We start from the raw sequence: 13,834 nt of genomic DNA on the forward strand, positions 1-13,834 counted from the left end.
TGTCTGGTCTTTTCATCAGCTCTCAGTGCTAGCTTATAGGCATAGATTAAAGCATTTTTAGCACAAATACAGCTTTGATCAAACCAAGGTTTAGATGACAAATTGGTCTTGACCAGTTTTCCCTCTCGAGCACCTACCGAAAGTGGCCTTAAGGATTGGACGAGGTCATCATAACTCTTTAAAGGATTTTCAGATTTTGAGGAAACCTTAAAAGCTTGACTATATAGTTGTAGGTTCTAGTGCAGAGGTATTTTTCCCTGCACTTGTTCCTCTGCAGCAAGTATGCTCTGCGCATTGCTACAGTACAGTACAGTACAGTACAGTACTTTCCTCCCTTTTATTGCAGCCATGAAGCTGACTTTCTGCCCATTTCTTTCCAGACACAGCAGAATAGCTGTGAAGATTTAGTGTTTTCCACTCTGCCGCTTCTCTTGGTGTTGCTGGGATACAGTTTGCTCTATGAAGTGGGTTTTTTTCTTAGCTCTGGAGGCAGTTTCCCACCTTTTCCCTTTTGTTCTCCTTCTCACTTCTTGCTTGGCTTCCTCAAGTTGCTGAAAAGTTTCTTTTTGTAGCATTGGAAGCTATTTCCCCACCTTTTTCCTGGCTGGCACAACAGAGTGTCTTCTACTCCCACCCCCTTCTCATGTTTGCTGTGAGACAATGAGAGAGAGAATTATGTTGTACTTGAAAAGGAGATACTTTTGTCTGCAGTTACTTTGTTTGTTTGCTTTCTTCTTTTTAGCTGGCTCTCTGGAGAGCTAAAAAGGAGTCGTTTCAGTAAGGATTGTTCCTCTCAAGTTGACTGAGACTTCTGAGATAACTTTGAGTCTCCTAGACTATTTTGAGATGCAGCAATGACTGGCAGTATTATCTGAAAGCAGGATGATATAACTCATAAGGTTTGCCTTTTTTGAGAGTTAATGATCTCATATTGCCTATCCAAAGCCATACCATACTGCTGTTATTCAAAGAACAATATACACGAATCGCTAGCATCTTTTTCACCTTAATAATTACTTCAACTGGTCCACTTGGTTGGGGAAAAAGGTTAAAAAATAGCTTTTCTTCAGAGGTGCAATGGATCTTGAATCAATAGAGAGTCAGCACACGAGTTTAGCTTTTAAAATCATTTACTTCTAAAGGAAAAAGGTTAACAGGATTGCCTACAAAATAACAAATGCCTGGAGCTACATTCTCACTACTGGTTACAAACAAAGAGCTGGGATAACTGAATGGAGAATCTTCTTATTCCTCTGTCTTCTTGACCCTGAAAGAAAATCACCTGACCTGTTGACCAATAACAGTTTACAAACACTCTCAAATTTTCCGGGCTTGCAGATTATTGGCTTTGAGCCAGGTTCCCCTTCCAGGTCAATCTAAACAATAGCATGGTAGGTAAACACATTAACCCCATAATGACTGAATCTCAGACCTTGCAACACACATATATTCCAACACATTTATGGTACGGGTTTCTCATATTTGTTTTACATATTGGGAAATGTCTTGTTGTGGTAGCGGTGCTCATTCGAGAGTCTTTCTCCATCAGGCTGCTCCCCTTGCCAAAGATTGCTGGCATTGATTGTGTGGGATGCCGAGGAGAGTATAGCCATCTGTCTGGTGTACCAATCGCCCAGCGCACCAGCAGATGCTGTGCCAGGCCTGTTAGAGGCGGTGGCTGGCTGGGCCTTGGAGTACCCCAGGCTTCTGGTCTTAGGGGACATCAGTGTCTATGCTGATGATGCTACCTTCTCACAGGTCATGGACATGATAGCCTCCATGGCAGCATTAGGACTCTCCCAGTTTGTATCAATGCCCACACATCGAGCAGGACACACACTGGATTTGATCTTTGGGTTTGGGATACAGGTGGATCTGGATGAAGCTATAGCAGTGCCATGGTCAGACCACCTCATCCTGAGGGCTTGTCTGGGCACCATGACCCCCCTCCTGCTTGGGCAATGAGCTGATTTATGCTCGCCCGTGGAGTCAAATGGATCCAATTGAATTGCAGAACGCTCTGCAGGATCCGATGCCCCCTGGTGGCTCATTGGATGAGCTGATAGAGGACTGGAATGCCCGTTTCTCTGAAGCTATTGATGAGATCAATATTGATGAGATCCCCGTCGCTCTCTCTGCCCCTGAATTAGAGTAGCTCCTTGGTATACTGATGAGGTACAACAAATCAAATGGGAGCTGAGATGGCTAGAGCGAGTGTGGTGGCGACTTCATGATGAAATGACAAGAACATTTTATAGGACGTTTATGAAGGCCTATGAGATGGCACTGAAAGCTGCAAAGAGAGACTGCTATGCAGCTTCCACTGTGTCCACTAGTTCTCGCCCGGCACAACTCTTCAGAGTGATTTGGTCTTTAACGTCACGCATGGGACAAATAAAAATGTAAATTCGGTAATAAGCTGTGAGGCTTTTGGAGACTATTTTGCGGATAAGATCTTGTCACTCCGCCGGGATCTGTCCACCACAGTTGATGCAGTATATGTACTGGAGGCCCCTTGGTTGTCCTCAGGGTTGATATTAGATCAATTCAGGCCACTCTCCCAGGAGGAGGTGGGCAGGGTCCTGCATGCTGTGAAACCTACCATGTGCACACTGGACCCATGCCCATCATGGCTGGTGAAAAGTGGTGGTGATGGGATTTGGGCACCATTAGCTGACATCATTAATCTTTCTCTGAGTTCTGGTTTTTTTCCAGACTCACTGAAAGAGGCAGTGGTGCAGTCCTTATTAAAGAACCCATCACTGGATCCTGCTGATCCAGCCAATTATCACCCAGTTTCGAATATTCCATTCCTGTGTACGGTAATTGAGAGGGCAGTAGCGGAACAGCTGCAGGTATACCTGGGTGATGCCTCTATCCTGGATCCATTCCAGTCCAGCTTCAGGCCTGGCCATGGTACAGAGACGGCTCTGGTTGCCCTCACAGATGATCTGCGGCGACACCTGGACCGGAGTGGGTCAGCACTGCTGATACTTTTAGATCTTACAGCAGCATTTGACATGATCAATGATAATCTTCTGACCCACTGCCTTGCCGATGTGGGGATTCGTGGAACAGCCCTGCAATGGCTGAACTCCTTCCTTCACAATCTAGGACAGAGGGTGGCACTCGGGAAACAGATGTCTGCTTACCGTTCTTTAGTATGTGGCATCCCTCAGGGGGCGATTCTTTCCCCGATGCTATTTAACATCTATATGTGCCCTCTTGCCCGGTTAGCCCGCAGCTTTGGGCTAGGTTGTCACCAGTATGCGGATGACACTCAGCTCTATCTGCTGATGGATGGTGTTATGACTTTTACTTTCTTTAGGGTAGATTTTTCTTTTAATCTATCCCTTAACCCTCTGGGTAGTCTGCTGCCACCAGGAATATTTTATTCCAAGATATTTTATTTAAATTTTCCCTTTGGTAACGTTCCTAAGCGTCAGGCTCCTTCGTGGTTCTATGTGGCCCTGAAGATAGGAATGGGATATAGCAATAACAGCTACACTGGGATATAACAAAACAAAAATAAACTTTTATTTAGTCAAGAAGCGTACCGGTTTCATAAACGTAGTTCTCGGTTCTTAAAGTTACTTCATTTACTCTCATTCACACAGTTGGCCTCTCTTTCCCTGACTGAGTGTCCTTTCACAAACATGCTCAGTTCAGGTTCCACACAGGTTATATTTCTCTCATAAACACTTCAACATATTCAGGCAGCACACAGCTAGCCTGCTTTCTTCTGAATAAAAATTTTCTCTCTACTCTCAGTCTCAAACTGCATTCACTCCACCCACCCTCTCAGTCCTCAACCAATCATATTGTCAGAAACTGTTTTAACCTAAGTAACGCCATATTTAATCGTGTAGTGTTTAGACTTCTTTCCCTCCAGGCAACACCTGCAAGGAGCCGATTCCATGGGAAAGGATCCTGTCTTATCTGCTGTTCCAGGCAATACCTACAAGGAGCCAATTCCATGGGAAAGGATCCTGTCTTATCTGCTGTTTCGACCTTGGCCAGCTCAGCGCACCTCTGAGAAGTTTTGCTGTATGAACTTGGGGGGGAGGCTGGGCTCCGGGAGTGTGAAATGTAACAACCTTTACTCTATGATTCATTCCTAGCAACGCTTTGCTCAGCCAGGATCTCTAATCCTGGAATATGCACATCTGGGCTTGAATGCTGTCTTTCACAATAAACCTTTCGAAATCAGAAGACCTCGTCTTCTTGCAGAAGGGAGTGAAACAGACTATCAAGTCTGGAATGCCATAGCCTGACACATATCACTCACTCATCCATCTCCTTCACCCCCCCACTCTTCACCTATCTCATCAAGCATTTAAAGATACATGCACACATTTACTTGGAATCATTACACATGGCCAGTTCGATCTTGCTTTGGATTCCTTGGTCAAGGGTCTTGAGGCTGTGACGGTATGGTTACATCAGAGTCACCTGAAATTGAATCCCCTGAAGACAGAGGTTCTGTGTCTGGATCATGGGGCAATTGAGCTGGGAACTGGCTCCCAGCCCTCGATGGGGTAGAATTGAAATCTTCACTGATGGTGAGGAGTTTGGGTGTGACCTTGGATGCCACATTTTCAATGGAGGCCCAGGTCATGACTGTTGCTAGGTCTGCCTTTTTTCATCTTTGACAGGGCAGGCAACTGGCGCCCTATGTTTCACCCCAGGACCTGGCCACAGTAATTCATGCAATGGTCACCTCCAGGCTAGACTACTGCAACTCACTCTATCCTGGACTGCCCTTGGGCCTGACCCGGAAGTTACAGCTGATCCAGAATGCAGCGGCACACGTTCTTACCAGAACGCCCATCCAAGCGCACATTCATCATGTGCTGTGCCAGCTGCACTGGCTTCCAGTGGAGTTCCAGATCCAGTTCAAGGTGTTAACCTTGGTATTTAAAGCCCTTCATGGACTGGGACCTCCATACCTGCGGGACCGCCTCCTCCATTACGTCCCCTGCAGGGTGTTGTGCTCTGCAGACAAGCAACTCCTGGTGGTCCCTGGCCCAAAGGACATCCATCTGGCCTCAACCAGGGCGAGGGCGTTTTCTGCCCTGGCCCTGGCCTGGTGGAATGCTCTCCTGCTGGAGATCTGGGCCCTGTGGGACCTGTTACAGTTTTGCAGGGCTTGTAAAATGGAGATGTTCTGCTGGGCCTTTGGCTGAGTGCCAGCGAGTGTCCTTCTTCTTCCATCTAAGACCACCATTTCTTCTGGAGCTGCCCTCAGCCATCTGCCATGTTTGTATAAGGACTCCCAATATTTGTTTAAATAGCCTGCTCCTGGACTATTTTAATCATTAAAAAATATTATTGATTTTATGTTTCTGTGATTTTAATGTATTTTTTAATGTTAGCCACCCTTAGGCCATCTGTGGGTAGGATAGGGTATAAAATAAATAAAAAAAAATTTACCGTGAGCTTTTGAGCTGGTTGATGTCTGTGGACAGGACCATTTAGGGGGTGCTCAATAGGTTTTCTCAGTTGCATTTTTTTCAAGAAAGTAATTTGTATAAAACTATGCCCCTCTTGAGGTCTGTGCCCAAGGCGGCTGCCTAGTTGGTCTAATGGTAGCACCGGCCCTGTCTATAGTTATGGCAAAAAGAAATGGGGAAAGGGGACAGCGATGGTTGTTGTGGGTTTTCCAGGCTGTATTGCCGTGGTCTTGGCATTGTAGTTCCTGACGTTTCACCAGCAGCTGTGGCTGGCATCTTCAGAGGTGTAGCACCAAAAGATAGAGATCTCTCAGTGCCAACACTGATCTCTATCCTTTGGTGCTACACCTCTGAAGATGCCAGCCACAGCTGCTGGCGAAACGTCAGGAACTACAATGCCAAGACCACAGCAATACAGCCCGGAAAACCCACAACCATCATTCTCTGGCCGTGAAAGCCTTCGACAATACAAAGGGGGCAGCTTTGTCTAGTTCCCCTTGCTATATGGATATCTATCAAATGTACATTGCTGGTCCTAACTGTAGCTTTTGTAGAAAGATAAAGAGCATTAATGGCATTTTAGAATTGGTTGCCAAAACCCATTTTTGAAGTAAGTTTTAGATATGGTATTTCCACTTAATCAAATGCCTTCTCTATATCAAAGGTCAGAAGTAATGCAGGGGTTTTGTATGCTACACAGAAATTAATTATAGTTAAAGTGTTACGTGTATTGTCAAAAAGATTCCTTATTGGCATAAAGCCAGTCTGGTCAAGGTGAATGTAGTTGGTTATTTAAATTTAGACAATGTTTTGGCAAATATGCTTGTAAAGATCTTTTGGTCTTGATTCAGTAAGGGTATTGGTTGAGAAGATTTAGTATTTGTAATATCGTTGTCCTTTTTTGGAGTAACTACTATTTCAGCCTCTGACCAAGATAGAGGGATGCTATCTCCTATCATAACAGAGTTGCATGTGGCATTTAGTGGAGTTGAAAGTAGGTGAATGTATTTTTTTGTAAAAATTTGGCAGGGAATCCATCCCTGTCTGAAGCTTTATTATTTTTTTCAAGGATTTGATAGTGACTGTAACATCTTCTGTTGTGATTGGTTGGTCCAGATATTGTTTATGTTCTTGAGAGTTGTTTTCCAAATAATTTCCTGTGATGATAAATAATTTAAAATATGATTAGTGTCAGGATTGTCTGATGTACAAATGGTTTGGTAGTATTCAGAAAATAAATTGGCTAATTTTACAGAATTATGGTTGTTGTGGGTTTTCCAGGCTGTACTGCCGTGGTCTTGCCAAGACCACGGCAATACAGCCCGGAAAACCCACAACAACCATCGTTCTCCGGCCGTGAAAGCCTTCGCCTTTATATAATTAGTTTGAGTTTTTCCTGGGTGCCTTTAATAGCTTGTATAGAATGTGAGAAGGTTTTTTCCTTTAATTTTCAAGCAAGTAAGTTTATAGATTGGGCGGCCTTTTTTGTGTTCATCTTCTAGTTTTCTTATTCTAGATATAATTTCATTTCTAATGTTTTCTTTTTGCTCTTCATGACAGGAGGCAATGGAGATTAATTTCCCTCTAAGTACCACTTCCATAGCATCCTACACATGGATTTGAGGAATGCCACATAGTTTATTTGTTTCTATTGTTTAATTTCTAAAGAGACTTCAGAAGAAATTTTTGTTAAGTAAAAGTGATTTATTTAGTTTCCAATTTGTTTGATGTCCATTATTCTCAGTGTACATTCTGTCCAAGCATAGGCTGTCCACAACTTGTCACAAATCCTTGATGTAAAGAGTTTGACTAATTAATTTAGGAGATAAGAATATGTCATTTAAATATGTAATTTGGAAGATAAGAATATGTAATCAATCCTTGTGTATTTATTGTGGATAGAAGAGAAGTATGTATAGTCTGTTACCAGTGGGTTTTGAAGATGTCACTAGATCAATAAATAAAGCCTAAAAGCCATTAATTGATCTTAACAGCTTAGTAACTGTATTGTTAATTTTAATTGCTTTGACACGATAGGCAGTAAAATTTAAAAGGTCATTCAGATAGGAGTGATACAAATGTTTACTGCTGACACATTGATTTACCCATGCTGAACTAAAGCAGAATTGAAAGCCAAGAGAATCAAGTGCACTCTGCATGAAGACAGCTCGCCAGGTTGTTTTGATCTACAAGCAGCTCTCCACACTGAAAGCAGTGAAAGCAGCTTTCTCAGTAATCATACTTTGTGGTATTATCCAATACAATTTTTAAAGTTTGTATATGTACACTCACACATTATGCAATGCATTTATATTTTGTATCACTTTCATATTTATCAAAATACTTAATTTCACAGGTCAAGGGATGGCGTCATGGAAATATAAATAATAATAATAACTGTGCTTATATACCGCTCTTCTACACATATTAGCGCCTCACCCAGAGCAGTGAACAAGTTAGTGTTATTCTTATCCCCACAATGGAGCTGGGGCTGAGAGGAGTGGCTGACCCAAGGCCACCTACTGAGCTCACGTCAGTAGTGGGATTCAAACCAGTAGACTCCTGATTATGGTTTAGAACACATACTTAGTGAAACATATGCATTCTAAATAACGCTGTATGAACTTCACTGTAGTTCTTTTTCTAGTATGGTGTATAACTGGAGCTTCTTTATCTTTGACAGCCAATTAAAAATAGTGAACAGTATCAGATAAATGTTCTGTAATTGTTAGCGGAGACCAAGGATGATCTGGTCATGTAACTTTTCCTGTCATTTTTACTATCCATCTCTCTTATCTTGCAGCTGGGCATAGTGGTACTTTTGGCTAGGTAGAATGTCACATGATTGGAAATAGTAAAAAAGAATTAAATTATGATTGGTTTGATATTTATCTATGTTATCATATGAAAAGATCTTAGATTTCTGCATAAGATAATATATAAAAATATATATATAAAATATATAAAAAATCCAAATAGCAGATCAGGGTTTTAGGCAAAAGAAATCACATGAAGATCTAGGCAGGAAAGTTACCCTTGTACTATGTGCTATGGTAACTTGAATGCATTTCATTGTTAATCTGACTGAGTTAGATTTCATTAAGAAATGTTAGAAAACTTAATTCTTGTTGTGTTCATCTGTTCTATTTTTCTATGTTTTATGTAAGGAAACATGTATATTTTGATACCTCACTTAATGAAAAAGACTAGTGTTTGTTAATGAAAGAAGCCATTAAACTCTTAGGAGGAGTCTGTCTCCTGGTTGGGAGAGTGCAACAAAAACATCCATCCCATTTATTTTGTACTGACAAACAGTTTCTCTGAAAAAGAGAAACGTGTTTTCAATTCTCACTTGAAGGTTTCAAGCTGCTCAGGATTTAAGATAAAACCTTCGATCCATCTCTACTGAGTATTTAATACTTTTAACTTAATGTTTAAAAGGTATGTTTAATATTTATGCCTAATATGATTATAGAAGCTATACTGTTTGAATTATCTATACGCTTATTTGAGTTGGATTGTTAGAAAAATTACAATTTTATGACATTTTTACCATTTTATAACATTACAACTTTGTACCACAAAAGTTTTAAGTTTTGCATGTAGAAGAGGATGCCAAAAATAAATATCCCCATCCCCATCCCCATCCCCATCCCTGAGGGGCGAGGGGCGAGGGGCGAGGGGCGAGGGGCGAGGGGCGAGGGGCGAGGGGCGAGGGGCGAGGGGCGAGGGGCGAGGGGCGAGGGGCGAGGGGCGAGGGGCGAGGGGCGAGGGGCGAGGGGCGAGGGGCGAGGGGCGAGGGGCGAGGGGCGAGGGGCGAGGGGCGAGGGGCGAGGGGCGAGGGGCGAGGGGCGAGGGGCGAGGGGCGAGGGGCGAGGGGCGAGGGGCGAGGGGCGAGGGGCGAGGGGCGAAGACGAAGACGAAGACGAAGACGAAGACGAAGACGAAGACGAAGACGAAGACGAAGACGAAGACGAAGACGAAGACGAAGACGAAGACGAAGACGAAGACGAAGACGAAGACGAAGACGAAGACGAAGACGAAGACGAAGACGAAGACGAAGACGAAGACGAAGACGAAGACGAAGACGAAGACGAAGACGAAGACGAAGACGAAGACGAAGACGAAGACGAAGACGAAGACGAAGACGAAGACGAAGACGAAGACGAAGACGAAGACGAAGACGAAGACGAAGACGAAGACGAAGACGAAGACGAAGACGAAGACGAAGACGAAGACGAAGACGAAGACGAAGACGAAGACGAAGACGAAGACGAAGACGAAGACGAAGACGAAGACGAAGACGAAGACGAAGACGAAGACGAAGACGAAGACGAAGACGAAGACGAAGACGAAGACGAAGACGAAGACGAAGACGAAGACGAAGACAAAGACAAAGACAAAGACAAAGACAAAGACAAAGACAAAGACAAAGACAAAGACAAAGACAAAGACAAAGACAAAGACAAAGACAAAGACAAAGACAAAGACAAAGACAAAGACAAAGACAAAGACAAAGACAAAGACAAAGACAAAGACAAAGACAAAGACAAAGACAAAGACAAAGACAAAGACAAAGACAAAGACAAAGACAAAGACAAAGACAAAGACAAAGACAAAGACAAAGACAAAGACAAAGACAAAGACAAAGACAAAGACAAAGACAAAGACAAAGACAAAGACAAAGACAAAGACAAAGACAAAGACAAAGACAAAGACAAAGACAAAGACAAAGACAAAGACAAAGACAAAGACAAAGACAAAGACAAAGACAAAGACAAAGACAAAGACAAAGACAAAGACAAAGACAAAGACAAAGACAAAGACAAAGACAAAGACAAAGACAAAGACAAAGACAAAGACAAAGACAAAGACAAAGACAAAGACAAAGACAAAGACAAAGACAAAGACAAAGACAAAGACAAAGACAAAGACAAAGACAAAGACAAAGACAAAGACAAAGACAAAGACAAAGACAAAGACAAAGACAAAGACAAAGACAAAGACAAAGACAAAGACAAAGACAAAGACAAAGACAAAGACAAAGACAAAGACAAAGACAAAGACAAAGACAAAGACAAAGACAAAGACAAAGACAAAGACAGCCAGGCCCCCGGGGGTCGCGGCTGCGCCGCTCCCCCCGACGCCCCCCGCCCCGCCTGCGGCGGGCCGGGGGCCCCCGGGGGTCGCGGCTGCGCCGCTCCCCCCGACGCCCCCCGCCCCGCCTGCGGCGGGCCGGGGGCCCCCGGGGGTCGCGGCTGCGCCGCTCCCCCCGACGCCCCCCGCCCCGCCTGCGGCGGGCCGGGGGCCCCCGGGGGTCGCGGCTGCGCCGCTCCCCCCGACGCCCCCCGCCCCGCCTGCGGCGGGCCGGGGGCCCCCGGGGGTCGCGGCTGCGCCGCTCCCCCCCGACGCCCCCCGCCCCGCCTGCGGCGGGCCGGGGGCCCCCGGGGGTCGCGGCTGCGCCGCTCCCCCCGACGCCCCCCCGCCCCGCCTGCGGCGGGCCGGGGGCCCCCGGGGGTCGCGGCTGCGCCGCTCCCCCCGACGCCCCCCGCCCCGCCTGCGGCGGGCCGGGGGCCCCCGGGGGTCGCGGCTGCGCCGCTCCCCCCGACGCCCCCCGCCCCGCCTGCGGCGGGCCGGGGGCCCCCGGGGGTCGCGGCTGCGCCGCTCCCCCCGACGCCCCCCGCCCCGCCTGCGGCGGGCCGGGGGCCCCCGGGGGTCGCGGCTGCGCCGCTCCCCCCGACGCCCCCCGCCCCGCCTGCGGCGGGCCGGGGGCCCCCGGGGGTCGCGGCTGCGCCGCTCCCCCCGACGCCCCCCGCCCCGCCTGCGGCGGGCCGGGGGCCCCCGGGGGTCGCGGCTGCGCCGCTCCCCCCGACGCCCCCCGCCCCGCCTGCGGCGGGCCGGGGGCCCCCGGGGGTCGCGGCTGCGCCGCTCCCCCCGACGCCCCCCGCCCCGCCTGCGGCGGGCCGGGGGCCCCCGGGGGTCGCGGCTGCGCCGCTCCCCCCGACGCCCCCCGCCCCGCCTGCGGCGGGCCGGGGGCCCCCGGGGGTCGCGGCTGCGCCGCTCCCCCCGACGCCCCCCGCCCCGCCTGCGGCGGGCCGGGGGCCCCCGGGGGTCGCGGCTGCGCCGCTCCCCCCGACGCCCCCCGCCCCGCCTGCGGCGGGCCGGGGGCCCCCGGGGGTCGCGGCTGCGCCGCTCCCCCCGACGCCCCCCGCCCCGCCTGCGGCGGGCCGGGGGCCCCCGGGGGTCGCGGCTGCGCCGCTCCCCCCGACGCCCCCCGCCCCGCCTGCGGCGGGCCGGGGGCCCCCGGGGGTCGCGGCTGCGCCGCTCCCCCCGACGCCCCCCGCCCCGCCTGCGGCGGGCCGGGGGCCCCCGGGGGTCGCGGCTGCGCCGCTCCCCCCGACGCCCCCCGCCCCGCCTGCGGCGGGCCGGGGGCCCCCGGGGGTCGCGGCTGCGCCGCTCCCCCCGACGCCCCCCGCCCCGCCTGCGGCGGGCCGGGGGCCCCCGGGGGTCGCGGCTGCGCCGCTCCCCCCGACGCCCCCCGCCCCGCCTGCGGCGGGCCGGGGGCCCCCGGGGGTCGCGGCTGCGCCGCTCCCCCCGACGCCCCCCGCCCCGCCTGCGGCGGGCCGGGGGCCCCCGGGGGTCGCGGCTGCGCCGCTCCCCCCGACGCCCCCCGCCCCGCCTGCGGCGGGCCGGGGGCCCCCGGGGGTCGCGGCTGCGCCGCTCCCCCCGACGCCCCCCGCCCCGCCTGCGGCGGGCCGGGGGCCCCCGGGGGTCGCGGCTGCGCCGCTCCCCCCGACGCCCCCCCGCCCCGCCTGCGGCGGGCCGGGGGCCCCCGGGGGTCGCGGCTGCGCCGCTCCCCCCGACGCCCCCCCGCCCCGCCTGCGGCGGGCCGGGGGCCCCCGGGGGTCGCGGCTGCGCCGCTCCCCCCGACGCCCCCCGCCCCGCCTGCGGCGGGCCGGGGGCCCCCGGGGGTCGCGGCTGCGCCGCTCCCCCCGACGCCCCCCGCCCCGCCTGCGGGGGGTTCCTTTCAGGAAGTTTCACACCATTACTCCTATCTTCTTCCCATCCTAACCCTCAAATCAATTAAGGATATTCTCCAGGATGTATGACCTTGCAGGGAACAAGAGTGCCTCAGGCCAGGTGCGTTTCATTAAGGAAGCTAAGCAATTGATATTCATGTCAACCCTTTGGTGGAATGAGGATTCTACTGCTAATATTATTATATAGTGCCAGAAACAGCTCTCAACCATACAGACATCTTTATTGAAACTAGAACAGCCTGAACAGCCTGCTTGGCTCAGCAGGATTCACTTTATACTCACAGAAACCGCACCCACCCTACACAACAACCAATACAAAGTAAGCAGCTAGAATCCTTCCCTTGCATGAGCTATTTACAAAGGAGCTTCTTGCAGCCCAGCAATTGGGAGATAAAGCACAGTTGTGGTTGGCTATCCCCTGCACAAGCATCAAAAGCCTTGTAGGCCTCAGGAGCCTCTGTTCCAGCTCTAGCAATACATAACAAATATAATCTGTGGTTACTAGCTATAATAACGACATGGAATCCACACGTTCTGAGGCTGTATTGCACCAGGGATTTACTACTGGAGGTGAACAACTGGGGAATGACGTTGCTTTCATGCCCTGTCTGTGAGTGCTTGCATGTCTGTATTTTAGATGCATCAAGTGTAGATATGCACCATTTTGAAAAAGCACTGTAAAGGTAATGGAAAATAACATGAATATGCAACTGAAACAAATTAATTTTAAACATGATCATGTGCATGTGCAGAATAATTTTCTGCACATGTGCAGAATAATTTTTTAAAAGTGTTTTAAAGAGTCGTAACTTGGATTGCTCCTTACCTGCCATTACAAATTCTTGTTGATCACCATACAGGTGCCGTTTTATTGTCTGGCACAGTGGAGGGGGCAGACTAGTTCATTGCTGAGAGATGGCACAGTTGATAACAGCTGCCCATTTTAAATTGCACTGCTCCATTTAGCAAACCCTTTAAACTGAAGGCAAAGCCTAGAGAAAGGATTGAGCATCATGTGAGTTGAAGGGAAAAAAGGAAGAAGAGGGAGAGCTGGATTAGCACGCATTAAACTGGGTGGAGAATGGGTTCATTGGCTATGGGAAAGATAGAGCTGGCATGAAAGAAAAGTTATGAGATTTCCTCCTTCTTTGGGCTGTGAGCTGAGAGGGAATAATCTGGGATAGAATGAAATTTGTTTGCACAAAATTAATATAAAAGAACATGATGGGGAGCATCTGAGAAGGAAACTAAAGTTTTGGTGGGTTAGTGGTATGGGTCTCCAAGTCTGCCTTCTTCCCAGTTTGAGGTCTTGAGTTGTTGCCAAGTAGGCCCCCTCTCCTG

The sequence above is a fragment of the Eublepharis macularius genome, chromosome 4, assembly GCF_028583425.1.
Source record: "Eublepharis macularius isolate TG4126 chromosome 4, MPM_Emac_v1.0, whole genome shotgun sequence".
Lineage (NCBI taxonomy): Eukaryota > Metazoa > Chordata > Lepidosauria > Squamata > Eublepharidae > Eublepharis > Eublepharis macularius.